Source organism: Ascaphus truei, chromosome 4, assembly GCF_040206685.1.
Source record: "Ascaphus truei isolate aAscTru1 chromosome 4, aAscTru1.hap1, whole genome shotgun sequence".
Taxonomy (NCBI): Eukaryota; Metazoa; Chordata; class Amphibia; order Anura; family Ascaphidae; genus Ascaphus; species Ascaphus truei.
Window position 1 is genome coordinate 170,627,078 of NC_134486.1, and position 12,506 is coordinate 170,639,583.

A 12,506-nucleotide genomic window follows, 5' to 3' on the forward strand; every position below is an offset into this window, starting at 1 on the left:
AAGTTAGCCAAATAGTAGCTTCGAAAAACGCTTAGGTTAAGTTTGAGAGTTGCTTCTAATGTACCAAAGCTGGACTTAGACATAATTTCACTCTCACAACATTATGGCTGGTTGGAGACAGTCCGAACCACAGGTACCGGGTCCATGGTTCTGGGCATATACTGGGGGGACGGGGACGACTCCCATTAACCCCTGACTATACCGGGGATACGCTTATCACAATGCCTTTCTGGTCTCTGCTGAAGCAGGACATTCTGGCAGCCAAGTGGCTTGACCTTTATTAGTGAGCCTGGTTACCTGCTCTCGGAACCACAGACTTAGAAATCGCCAGCTCGTATACAGTGCATAAAATATATTTAAATATATACCCTTATACACCATTTTAATTAAAAATATCACAAAATTCTTCTAAGTCCCTCTGGAAGAGTGAAAGATGCGCACGTTGATTTTCAGAGCTCCTAGACCTTCCTATAAGAAGTTAGCCAAAAAGTAGCTTCGAAAAACGCTTAGGTTAAGTTTGAGAGTTGCTTCTAATGTACCAAAGCTGGACTTAGACATAATTTCACTCTCACAACATTATGGCTGGTTGGAGACAGTCCGAACCACAGGTACCGGGTCCATGGTTCTGGGCATATACTGGGGGGACGGGGACGACTCCCATTAACCCCTGACTATACCGGGGATACGCTTATCACAATGCCTTTCTGGTCTCTGCTGAAGCAGGACATTCTGGCAGCCAAGTGGCTTGACATTTATTAGTGAGCCTGGTTACCTGCTCTCGGAACCACAGACTTAGAAATCGCCAGCTCGTATACAGTGCATAAAATATATTTAAATATATACCCTTATACACCATTTTAATAAAAAATATCACAAAATTCTTCTAAGTCCCTCTGGAAGAGTGAAAGATGCGCACGTTGATTTTCAGAGCTCCTAGACCTTCCTATAAGAAGTTAGCCAAAAAGTAGCTTCGAAAAACGCTTAGGTTAAGTTTGAGAGTTGCTTCTAATGTACCAAAGCTGCACTTAGACATAATTTCACTCTCACAACATTATGGCTGGTTGGAGACAGTCCGAACCACAAGTACCGGGTCCATGGTTCTGGGCGTATACTGGGGGGACGGGGACGACTCCCATTAACCCCTGACTATACCGGGGATACGCTTATCACAATGCCTTTCTGGTCTGTGCTGAAGCAGGGCATTCTGGCAGCCAAGTGGCTTGACCTTTATTAGTGAGCCTGGTTACCCCCTCTCGGAACCACAGACATAGAAATCGGCAGCTCATATACAGTGCATAAAATATATTTAAATATATACCCTTATACACCATTTTAATAAAAAATATCACAAAATTATTCTAAGTCCCTCGGGAAGAGTGAAAGATGCGCACGTTGATTTTCAGAGCTCCTAGACCTTCCTATAAGAAGTTAGCCAAAAAGTAGCTTCGAAAAACGCTTAGGTTAAGTTTCAGAGTTGCTTCTAATGTACCAAAGCTGGACTTAGACATAATTTCACTCTCACAACATTATGGCTGGTTGGAGACAGTCCGAACCACAAGTACCGGGTCCATGGTTCTGGCCGTATACTGGGGGGACGGGGACGACTCCCATTAACCCCTGACTATACCGGGGATACGCTTATCACAATGCCTTTCTGGTCTGTGCTGAAGCAGGGCATTCTGGCAGCCAAGTGGCTTGACCTTTATTAGTGAGCCTGGTTACCCCCTCTCGGAACCACAGACTTAGAAATCGCCAGCCCATATACAGTGCATAAAATATATTTAAATATATACCCTTATACACCATTTTAATTTAAAATATCACAAAATTCTTCTAAGACCTTCGGAAAGACTGAAAGATGTGCACGTTCATTTTCAGAGCTCCTAGACCTTCCTATAAGAAGTTAGCCAAAAAGTAGCTTCGAAAAACGCTTAGGTTAAGTTTGAGAGTTGCTTCTAATGTACCAAAGCTGGACATAGACATAATTTCACTCTCACAACATTATGGCTGGTTGGAGACAGTCCGAACAACAAGTACCGGGTCCATGGTTCTGGGCGTATACTGGGGGGATGGGGACGACTCCCATTAACCCTTGACTATACCGGGGATACGCTTATCACAATGCCTTTCTGGTCTGTGCTGAAGCAGGGCATTCTGGCAGCCAAGTGGCTTGACCTTTATTAGTGAGCCTGGTTACCCCCTCTCGGAACCACAGACTTAGAAATCGCCAGCTCATATACAGTGCATAAAATATATTTATATATATACCCTTATACACCATTTTAATAAAAAATATCACAAAATTCTTCTAAGTCCCTCATGAAGAGTGAAAGACGCGCACGTTCATTTTCAGAGCTCTAGACATTCTTATAAGAAGTTAGCCAAATAGTAGCTTCGAAAAACGCTTAGGTTAAGTTTGAGAGTTGCTTCTAATGTACCAAAGCTGGACTTAGACATAATTTCACTCTCACAACATTATGGCTGGTTGGAGACAGTCCGAACCACAGGTACCGGGTCCATGGTTCTGGGCATATACTGGGGGGACGGGGACGACTCCCATTAACCCCTGACTATACCGGGGATACGCTTATCACAATGCCTTTCTGGTCTCTGCTGAAGCAGGACATTCTGGCAGCCAAGTGGCTTGACCTTTATTAGTGAGCCTGGTTACCTGCTCTCGGAACCACAGACTTAGAAATCGCCAGCTCGTATACAGTGCATAAAATATATTTAAATATATACCCTTATACACCATTTTAATAAAAAATATCACAAAATTCTTCTAAGTCCCTCAGGAAGAGTGAAAGATGCGCACGTTCATTTTCAGAGCTCCTAGACCTTCCTATAAGAAGTTAGCCAAAAAGTAGCTTCGAAAAACGCTTAGGTTAAGTTTGAGAGTTGCTTCTAATGTACCAAAGCTGGACTTAGACATAATTTCACTCTCACAACATTATGGCTGGTTGGAGACAGTCCGAACCACAAGTACCGGGTCCATGGTTCTGGGCGTATACTGGGGGGACGGGGACGACTCCCATTAACCCCTGACTATACCGGAGATACGCTTATCACAATGCCTTTCTGGTCTGTGCTGAAGCAGGGCATTCTGGCAGCCAACTGGCTTGACCTTTATTAGTGAGCCTGGTTACCCCCTCTCGGAACCACAGACTTAGAAATCGCCAGCTCATATACAGTGCATAAAATATATTTAAATATATACCCTTATACACCATTTTAATAAAAAATATCACAAAATTCTTCTAAGTCCCTCGGGAAGAGTGAAAGACGCGCACGTTCATTTTCAGAGCTCCTAGACCTTCCTATAAGAAGTTAGCCAAAAAGTAGCTTCGAAAAACGCTTAGGTTAAGTTTCAGAGTTGCTTCTAATGTACCAAAGCTGGACTTAGACATAATTTCACTCTCACAACATTATGGCTGGTTGGAGACAGTCCGAACCACAAGTACCGGGTCCATGGTTCTGGGCGTATACTGGGGGGACGGGGACGACTCCCATTAACCCCTGACTATACCGGGGATACGCTTATCACAATGCCTTTCTGGTCTGTGCTGAAGCAGGGCATTCTGGCAGCCAAGTGGCTTGACCTTTATTAGTGAGCCTGGTTACCCCCTCTCGGAACCACAGACTTAGAAATCGCCAGCTCATATACAGTGCATAAAATATATTTAAATATATACCCTTATACACCATTTTAATAAAAAATATTACAAAATTCTTCTAAGTCCCTCAGGAAGAGTGAAAGATGCGCACGTTCATTTTCAGAGCTCCTAGACCTTCCTATAAGAAGTTAGCCAAAAAGTAGCTTCGAAAAACGCTTAGGTTAAGTTTGAGAGTTGCTTCTAATGTACCAAAGCTGGACTTAGACATAATTTCACTCTCACAACATTATGGCTGGTTGGAGACAGTCCGAACCACAGGTACCGGGTCCATGGTTCTGGGCATATACTGGGGGGACGGGGACGACTCCCATTAACCCCTGACTATACCGGGGATACGCTTATCACAATGCCTTTCTGGTCTCTGCTGAAGCAGGACATTCTGGCAGCCAAGTGGCTTGACCTTTATTAGTGAGCCTGGTTACCTGCTCTCGGAACCACAGACTTAGAAATCGCCAGCTCGTATACAGTGCATAAAATATATTTAAATATATACCCTTATACACCATTTTAATAAAAAATATCACAAAATTCTTCTAAGTCCCTCAGGAAGAGTTAAAGATGCGCACGTTCATTTTCAGAGCTCCTAGACCTTCCTATAAGAAGTTAGCCAAAAAGTAGCTTCGAAAAACGCTTAGGTTAAGTTTCAGAGTTGCTTCTAATGTACCAAAGCTGGACTTAGACATAATTTCACTCTCACAACATTATGGCTGGTTGGAGACAGTCCGAACCACAAGTACCGGGTCCATGGTTCTGGCCGTATACTGGGGGGACGGGGACGACTCCCATTAACCCCTGACTATACCGGGGATACGCTTATCACAATGCCTTTCTGGTCTGTGCTGAAGCAGGGCATTCTGGCAGCCAAGTGGCTTGACCTTTATTAGTGAGCCTGGTTACCCCCTCTCGGAACCACAGACTTAGAAATCGCCAGCCCATATACAGTGCATAAAATATATTTAAATATATACCCTTATACACCATTTTAATTTAAAATATCACAAAATTCTTCTAAGACCTTCGGAAAGACTGAAAGATGTGCACGTTCATTTTCAGAGCTCCTAGACCTTCCTATAAGAAGTTAGCCAAAAAGTAGCTTCGAAAAACGCTTAGGTTAAGTTTGAGAGTTGCTTCTAATGTACCAAAGCTGGACATAGACATAATTTCACTCTCACAACATTATGGCTGGTTGGAGACAGTCCGAACAACAAGTACCGGGTCCATGGTTCTGGGCGTATACTGGGGGGATGGGGACGACTCCCATTAACCCTTGACTATACCGGGGATACGCTTATCACAATGCCTTTCTGGTCTGTGCTGAAGCAGGGCATTCTGGCAGCCAAGTGGCTTGACCTTTATTAGTGAGCCTGGTTACCCCCTCTCGGAACCACAGACTTAGAAATCGCCAGCTCATATACAGTGCATAAAATATATTTATATATATACCCTTATACACCATTTTAATAAAAAATATCACAAAATTCTTCTAAGTCCCTCATGAAGAGTGAAAGACGCGCACGTTCATTTTCAGAGCTCTAGACATTCTTATAAGAAGTTAGCCAAATAGTAGCTTCGAAAAACGCTTAGGTTAAGTTTGAGAGTTGCTTCTAATGTACCAAAGCTGGACTTAGACATAATTTCACTCTCACAACATTATGGCTGGTTGGAGACAGTCCGAACCACAGGTACCGGGTCCATGGTTCTGGGCATATACTGGGGGGACGGGGACGACTCCCATTAACCCCTGACTATACCGGGGATACGCTTATCACAATGCCTTTCTGGTCTCTGCTGAAGCAGGACATTCTGGCAGCCAAGTGGCTTGACCTTTATTAGTGAGCCTGGTTACCTGCTCTCGGAACCACAGACTTAGAAATCGCCAGCTCGTATACAGTGCATAAAATATATTTAAATATATACCCTTATACACCATTTTAATAAAAAATATCACAAAATTCTTCTAAGTCCCTCAGGAAGAGTGAAAGATGCGCACGTTCATTTTCAGAGCTCCTAGACCTTCCTATAAGAAGTTAGCCAAAAAGTAGCTTCGAAAAACGCTTAGGTTAAGTTTGAGAGTTGCTTCTAATGTACCAAAGCTGGACTTAGACATAATTTCACTCTCACAACATTATGGCTGGTTGGAGACAGTCCGAACCACAAGTACCGGGTCCATGGTTCTGGGCGTATACTGGGGGGACGGGGACGACTCCCATTAACCCCTGACTATACCGGAGATACGCTTATCACAATGCCTTTCTGGTCTGTGCTGAAGCAGGGCATTCTGGCAGCCAACTGGCTTGACCTTTATTAGTGAGCCTGGTTACCCCCTCTCGGAACCACAGACTTAGAAATCGCCAGCTCATATACAGTGCATAAAATATATTTAAATATATACCCTTATACACCATTTTAATAAAAAATATCACAAAATTCTTCTAAGTCCCTCGGGAAGAGTGAAAGACGCGCACGTTCATTTTCAGAGCTCCTAGACCTTCCTATAAGAAGTTAGCCAAAAAGTAGCTTCGAAAAACGCTTAGGTTAAGTTTCAGAGTTGCTTCTAATGTACCAAAGCTGGACTTAGACATAATTTCACTCTCACAACATTATGGCTGGTTGGAGACAGTCCGAACCACAAGTACCGGGTCCATGGTTCTGGGCGTATACTGGGGGGACGGGGACGACTCCCATTAACCCCTGACTATACCGGGGATACGCTTATCACAATGCCTTTCTGGTCTGTGCTGAAGCAGGGCATTCTGGCAGCCAAGTGGCTTGACCTTTATTAGTGAGCCTGGTTACCCCCTCTCGGAACCACAGACTTAGAAATCGCCAGCTCATATACAGTGCATAAAATATATTTAAATATATACCCTTATACACCATTTTAATAAAAAATATTACAAAATTCTTCTAAGTCCCTCAGGAAGAGTGAAAGATGCGCACGTTCATTTTCAGAGCTCCTAGACCTTCCTATAAGAAGTTAGCCAAAAAGTAGCTTCGAAAAACGCTTAGGTTAAGTTTGAGAGTTGCTTCTAATGTACCAAAGCTGGACTTAGACATAATTTCACTCTCACAACATTATGGCTGGTTGGAGACAGTCCGAACCACAGGTACCGGGTCCATGGTTCTGGGCATATACTGGGGGGACGGGGACGACTCCCATTAACCCCTGACTATACCGGGGATACGCTTATCACAATGCCTTTCTGGTCTCTGCTGAAGCAGGACATTCTGGCAGCCAAGTGGCTTGACCTTTATTAGTGAGCCTGGTTACCTGCTCTCGGAACCACAGACTTAGAAATCGCCAGCTCGTATACAGTGCATAAAATATATTTAAATATATACCCTTATACACCATTTTAATAAAAAATATCACAAAATTCTTCTAAGTCCCTCAGGAAGAGTTAAAGATGCGCACGTTCATTTTCAGAGCTCCTAGACCTTCCTATAAGAAGTTAGCCAAAAAGTAGCTTCGAAAAACGCTTAGGTTAAGTTTGAGAGTTGCTTCTAATGTACCAAAGCTGGACTTAGACATAATTTCACTCTCACAACATTATGGCTGGTTGGAGACAGTCCGAACCACAAGTACCGGGTCCATGGTTCTGGGCGTATACTGGGGGGACGGGGACGACTCCCATTAACCCCTGACTATACCGGGGACACGCTTATCACAATGCCTTTCTGGTCTGTGCTGAAGCAGGGCATTCTGGCAGCCAAGTGGCTTGACCTTTATTAGTGAGCCTGGTTACCCCCTCTCGGAACCACAGACTTAGAAATCGCCAGCTCATATACAGTGCATAAAATATATTTAAATATATACCCTTATACACCATTTTAATAAAAAATATCACAAAATTCTTCTAAGTCCCTCGGGAACAGTGAAAGACGCGCACGTTCATTTTCAGAGCTCCTAGACCTTCCTATAAGAAGTTAGCCAAAAAGTAGCTTCGAAAAACGCTTAGGTTAAGTTTGAGAGTTGCTTCTAATGTACCAAAGCTGGACTTAGACATAATTTCACTCTCACAACATTATGGCTGGTTAGAGACAGTCCGAACCACAAGTACCGGGTCCATGGTTCTGGGCGTATACTGGGGGGACGGGGACGACTCCCATTAACCCCTGACTATACCGGGGATACGCTTATCACAATGCCTTTCTGGTCTGTGCTGAAGCAGGGCATTCTGGCAGCCAAGTGGCTTGACCTTTATTAGTGAGCCTGGTTACCCCCTCTCGGAACCACAGACTTAGAAATCGCCAGCTCATATACAGTGCATAAAATATATTTACATATATACCCTTATACACCATTTTAATAAAAAATATCACAAAATTCTTCTAAGTCCCTCAGGAAGATGAAAGATGCGCACGTTCATTTTCAGAGCTCCTAGACCTTCCTATAAGAAGTTAGCCAAAAAGTAGCTTCGAAAAACGCTTAGGTTAAGTTTGAGAGTTGCTTCTAATGTACCAAAGCTGGACTTAGACATAATTTCACTCTCACAACATTATGGCTGGTTGGAGACAGTCCGAACCACAGGTACCGGGTCCATGGTTCTGGGCATATACTGGGGGGACGGGGACGACTCCCATTAACCCCTGACTATACCGGGGATACGCTTATCACAATGCCTTTCTGGTCTCTGCTGAAGCAGGACATTCTGGCAGCCAAGTGGCTTGACCTTTATTAGTGAGCCTGGTTACCTGCTCTCGGAACCACAGACTTAGAAATCGCCAGCTCGTATACAGTGCATAAAATATATTTAAATATATACCCTTATACACCATTTTAATAAAAAATATCACAAAATTCTTCTAAGTCCCTCAGGAAGAGTGAAAGATGCGCACGTTCATTTTCAGAGCTCCTAGACCTTCCTATAAGAAGTTAGCCAAAAAGTAGCTTCGAAAAACGCTTAGGTTAAGTTTGAGAGTTGCTTCTAATGTACCAAAGCTGGACTTAGACATAATTTCACTCTCACAACATTATGGCTGGTTGGAGACAGTCCGAACCACAAGTACCGGGTCCATGGTTCTGGGCGTATACTGGGGGGACGGGGACGACTCCCATTAACCCCTGACTATACCGGGGATACGCTTATCACAATGCCTTTCTGGTCTGTGCTGAAGCAGGGCATTCTGGCAGCCAAGTGGCTTGACCTTTATTAGTGAGCCTGGTTACCCCCTCTCGGAACCACAGACTTAGAAATCGCCAGCTCATATACAGTGCATAAAATATATTTAAATATATACCCTTATACACCATTTTAATAAAAAATATCACAAAATTCTTCTAAGTCCCTCGGGAAGAGTGAAAGACGCGCACGTTCATTTTCAGAGCTCCTAGACCTTCCTATAAGAAGTTAGCCAAAAAGTAGCTTCGAAAAACGCTTAGGTTAAGTTTGAGAGTTGCTTCTAATGTACCAAAGCTGGACTTAGACATAATTTCACTCTCACAACATTATGGCTGGTTGGAGACAGTCCGAACCACAAGTACCGGGTCCATGGTTCTGGGCGTATACTGGGGGGACGGGGACGACTCCCATTAACCCCTGACTATACCGGGGATACGCTTATCACAATGCCTTTCTGGTCTGTGCTGAAGCAGGGCATTCTGGCAGCCAAGTGGCTTGACCTTTATTAGTGAGCCTGGTTACCCCCTCTCGGAACCACAGACTTAGAAATCGCCAGCTCATATACAGTGCATAAAATATATTTAAATATATACCCTTATACACCATTTTAATAAAAAATATCACAAAATTATTCTAAGTCCCTCAGGAAGAGTGAAAGATGCGCACGTTCATTTTCAGAGCTCCTAGACCTTCCTATAAGAAGTTAGCCAAAAAGTAGCTTCGAAAAACGCTTAGGTTAAGTTTGAGAGTTGCTTCTAATGTACCAAAGCTGGACTTAGACATAATTTCACTCTCACAACATTATGGCTGGTTGGAGACAGTCCGAACCACAAGTACCGGGTCCATGGTTCTGGGCGTATACTGGGGGGACGGGACGACTCCCATTAACCCCTGACTTTACCGGGGATACGCTTATCACAATGCCTTTCTGGTCTGTGTTGAAGCAGGGCATTCTGGCAGCCAAGTGGCTTGACCTTTATTAGTGAGCCTGGTTACCCCCTCTCGGAACCACAGACTTAGAAATCGCCAGCTCATATACAGTGCATAAAATATATTTAAATATATACCCTTATACACCTTTTTAATAAAAAATATCACAAAATTCTTCTAAGTCCCTCGGGAAGAGTGAAAAATGCGCACGTTCATTTTCAGAGCTCCTAGAAATTCCTATAAGAAGTTAGCCAAATACTGTAGTAGCTTCGAAAAACGCTTAGGTTAAGTTTGAGAGTTGCTTCTAATGTACCAAAGCTGGATATAGACATAATTTCACTCTCACAACATTATGGCTGGTTGGAGACAGTCCGAACCACAAGTACCGGGTCCATGGTTCTGGGCGTATACTGGGGGGACGGGGACGACTCCCATTAACCCATGACTATACCGGGGATACGCTTATCACAATGCCTTTCTGGTCTGTGCTGAAGCAGGGCATTCTGGCAGCCAAGTGGCTTGACCTTTATTAGTGAGCCTGGTTACCCCCTCTCGGAACGACAGACTTAGAAATCGCCAGCTCATATACAGTGCATAAAATATATTTATATATATACCCTTATACACCATTTTAATAAAAAATATCACAAAATTCTTCTAAGTCCCTCGGGAAGAGTGAAAGATGCGCACGTTCATTTTCAGAGCTCCTAGACCTTCCTATAAGAAGTTAGCCAAAAAGTAGCTTCGAAAAACGCTTAGGTTAAGTTTGAGAGTTGCTTCTAATGTACCAAATCTGGACTTAGACATAATTTCACTCTCACAACATTATGGCTGGTTGGAGACAGTCCGAACCACAAGTACCGGGTCCATGGTTCTGGCCGTATACTGGGGGGACGGGGACGACTCCCATTAACCCCTGACTATACCGGGGATACGCTTATCACAATGCCTTTCTGGTCTGTGCTGAAGCAGGGCATTCTGGCAGCCAAGTGGCTTGACCTTTATTAGTGAGCCTGGTTACCCCCTCTCGGAACCACAGACTTAGAAATCGCCAGCTCATATACAGTGCATAAAATATATTTATATATATACCCTTATACACCATTTTAATAAAAAATATCACAAAATTCTTCTAAATCCCTCGTGAAGAGTGAAAGACGCGCACGTTCATTTTCAGAGCTCCTAGACCTTCCTATAAGAAGTTAGCCAAAAAGTAGCTTCGAATAACGCTTAGGTTAAGTTTGAGAGTTGCTTCTAATGTACCAAAGCTGGACTTAGACATAATTTCACTCTCACAACATTATGGCTGGTTGGAGACAGTCAGAACCACAAGTACCGGGTCCATGGTTCTGGGCGTATACTGGGGGGACGGGAACGACTCCCATTAACCCCTGACTATACCGGGGATACGCTTATCACAATGCCTTTCTGGTCTGTGCTGAAGCAGGGCATTCTGGCAGCCAAGTGGCTTGACCTTTATTAGTGAGCCTGGTTACCCCCTCTCGGAACCACAGACTTAGAAATCGCCAGCTCATATACAGTGCATAAAATATATTTAAATATATACCCTTATACACCATTTTAATAAAAAATATCACAAAATTCTTCTAAGTCCCTCAGGAAGAGTGAAAGATGCGCACGTTCATTTTCAGAGCTCCTAGACCTTCCTATAAGAAGTTAGCCAAAAAGTAGCTTCGAAAAACGCTTAGGTTAAGTTTCAGAGTTGCTTCTAATGTACCAAAGCTGGACTTAGACATAATTTCACTCTCACAACATTATGGCTGGTTGGAGACAGTCCGAACCACAAGTACCGGGTCCATGGTTCTGGGCGTATACTGGGGGGACGGGGACGACTCCCATTAACCCCTGACTATACCGGGGATACGCTTATCACAATGCCTTTCTGGTCTGTGCTGAAGCAGGGCATTCTGGCAGCCAAGTGGCTTGACCTTTATTAGTGAGCCTGGTTACCCCCTCTCGGAACCACAGACTTAGAAATCGCCAGCTCATATACAGTGCATAAAATATATTTAAATATATACCCTTATACACCATTTTAATAAAAAATATCACAAAATTCTTCTAAGTCCCTCGGGAAGAGTGAAAAATGCGCACGTTCATTTTCAGAGCTCCTAGAAATTCCTATAAGAAGTTAGCCAAATAGTAGCTTCGAAAAACGCTTAGGTTAAGTTTGAGAGTTGCTTCTAATGTACCAAAGCTGGATATAGACATAATTTCACTCTCACAACATTATGGCTGGTTGGAGACAGTCCGAACCACAAGTACCGGGTCCATGGTTCTGGGCGTATACTGGGGGGACGGGGACGACTCCCATTAACCCCTGACTATACCGGGGATACGCTTATCACAATGCCTTTCTGGTCTGTGCTGAAGCAGGGCATTCTGGCAGCCAAGTGGCTTGACCTTTATTAGTGAGCCTGGTTACCCCCTCTCGGAACGACAGACTTAGAAATCGCCAGCTCATATACAGTGCATAAAATATATTTATATATATACCCTTATACACCATTTTAATAAAAAATATCACAAAATTCTTCTAAATCCCTCGTGAAGAGTGAAAGACGCGCACGTTCATTTTCAGAGCTCCTAGACCTTCCTATAAGAAGTTAGCCAAAAAGTAGCTTCGAATAACGCTTAGGTTAAGTTTGAGAGTTGCTTCTAATGTACCAAAGCTGGACAATGACATAATTTCACTCTCACAACATTATGGCTGGTTGGAGACAGTCAGAACCACAAGTACCGGGTCCATGGTTCTGGG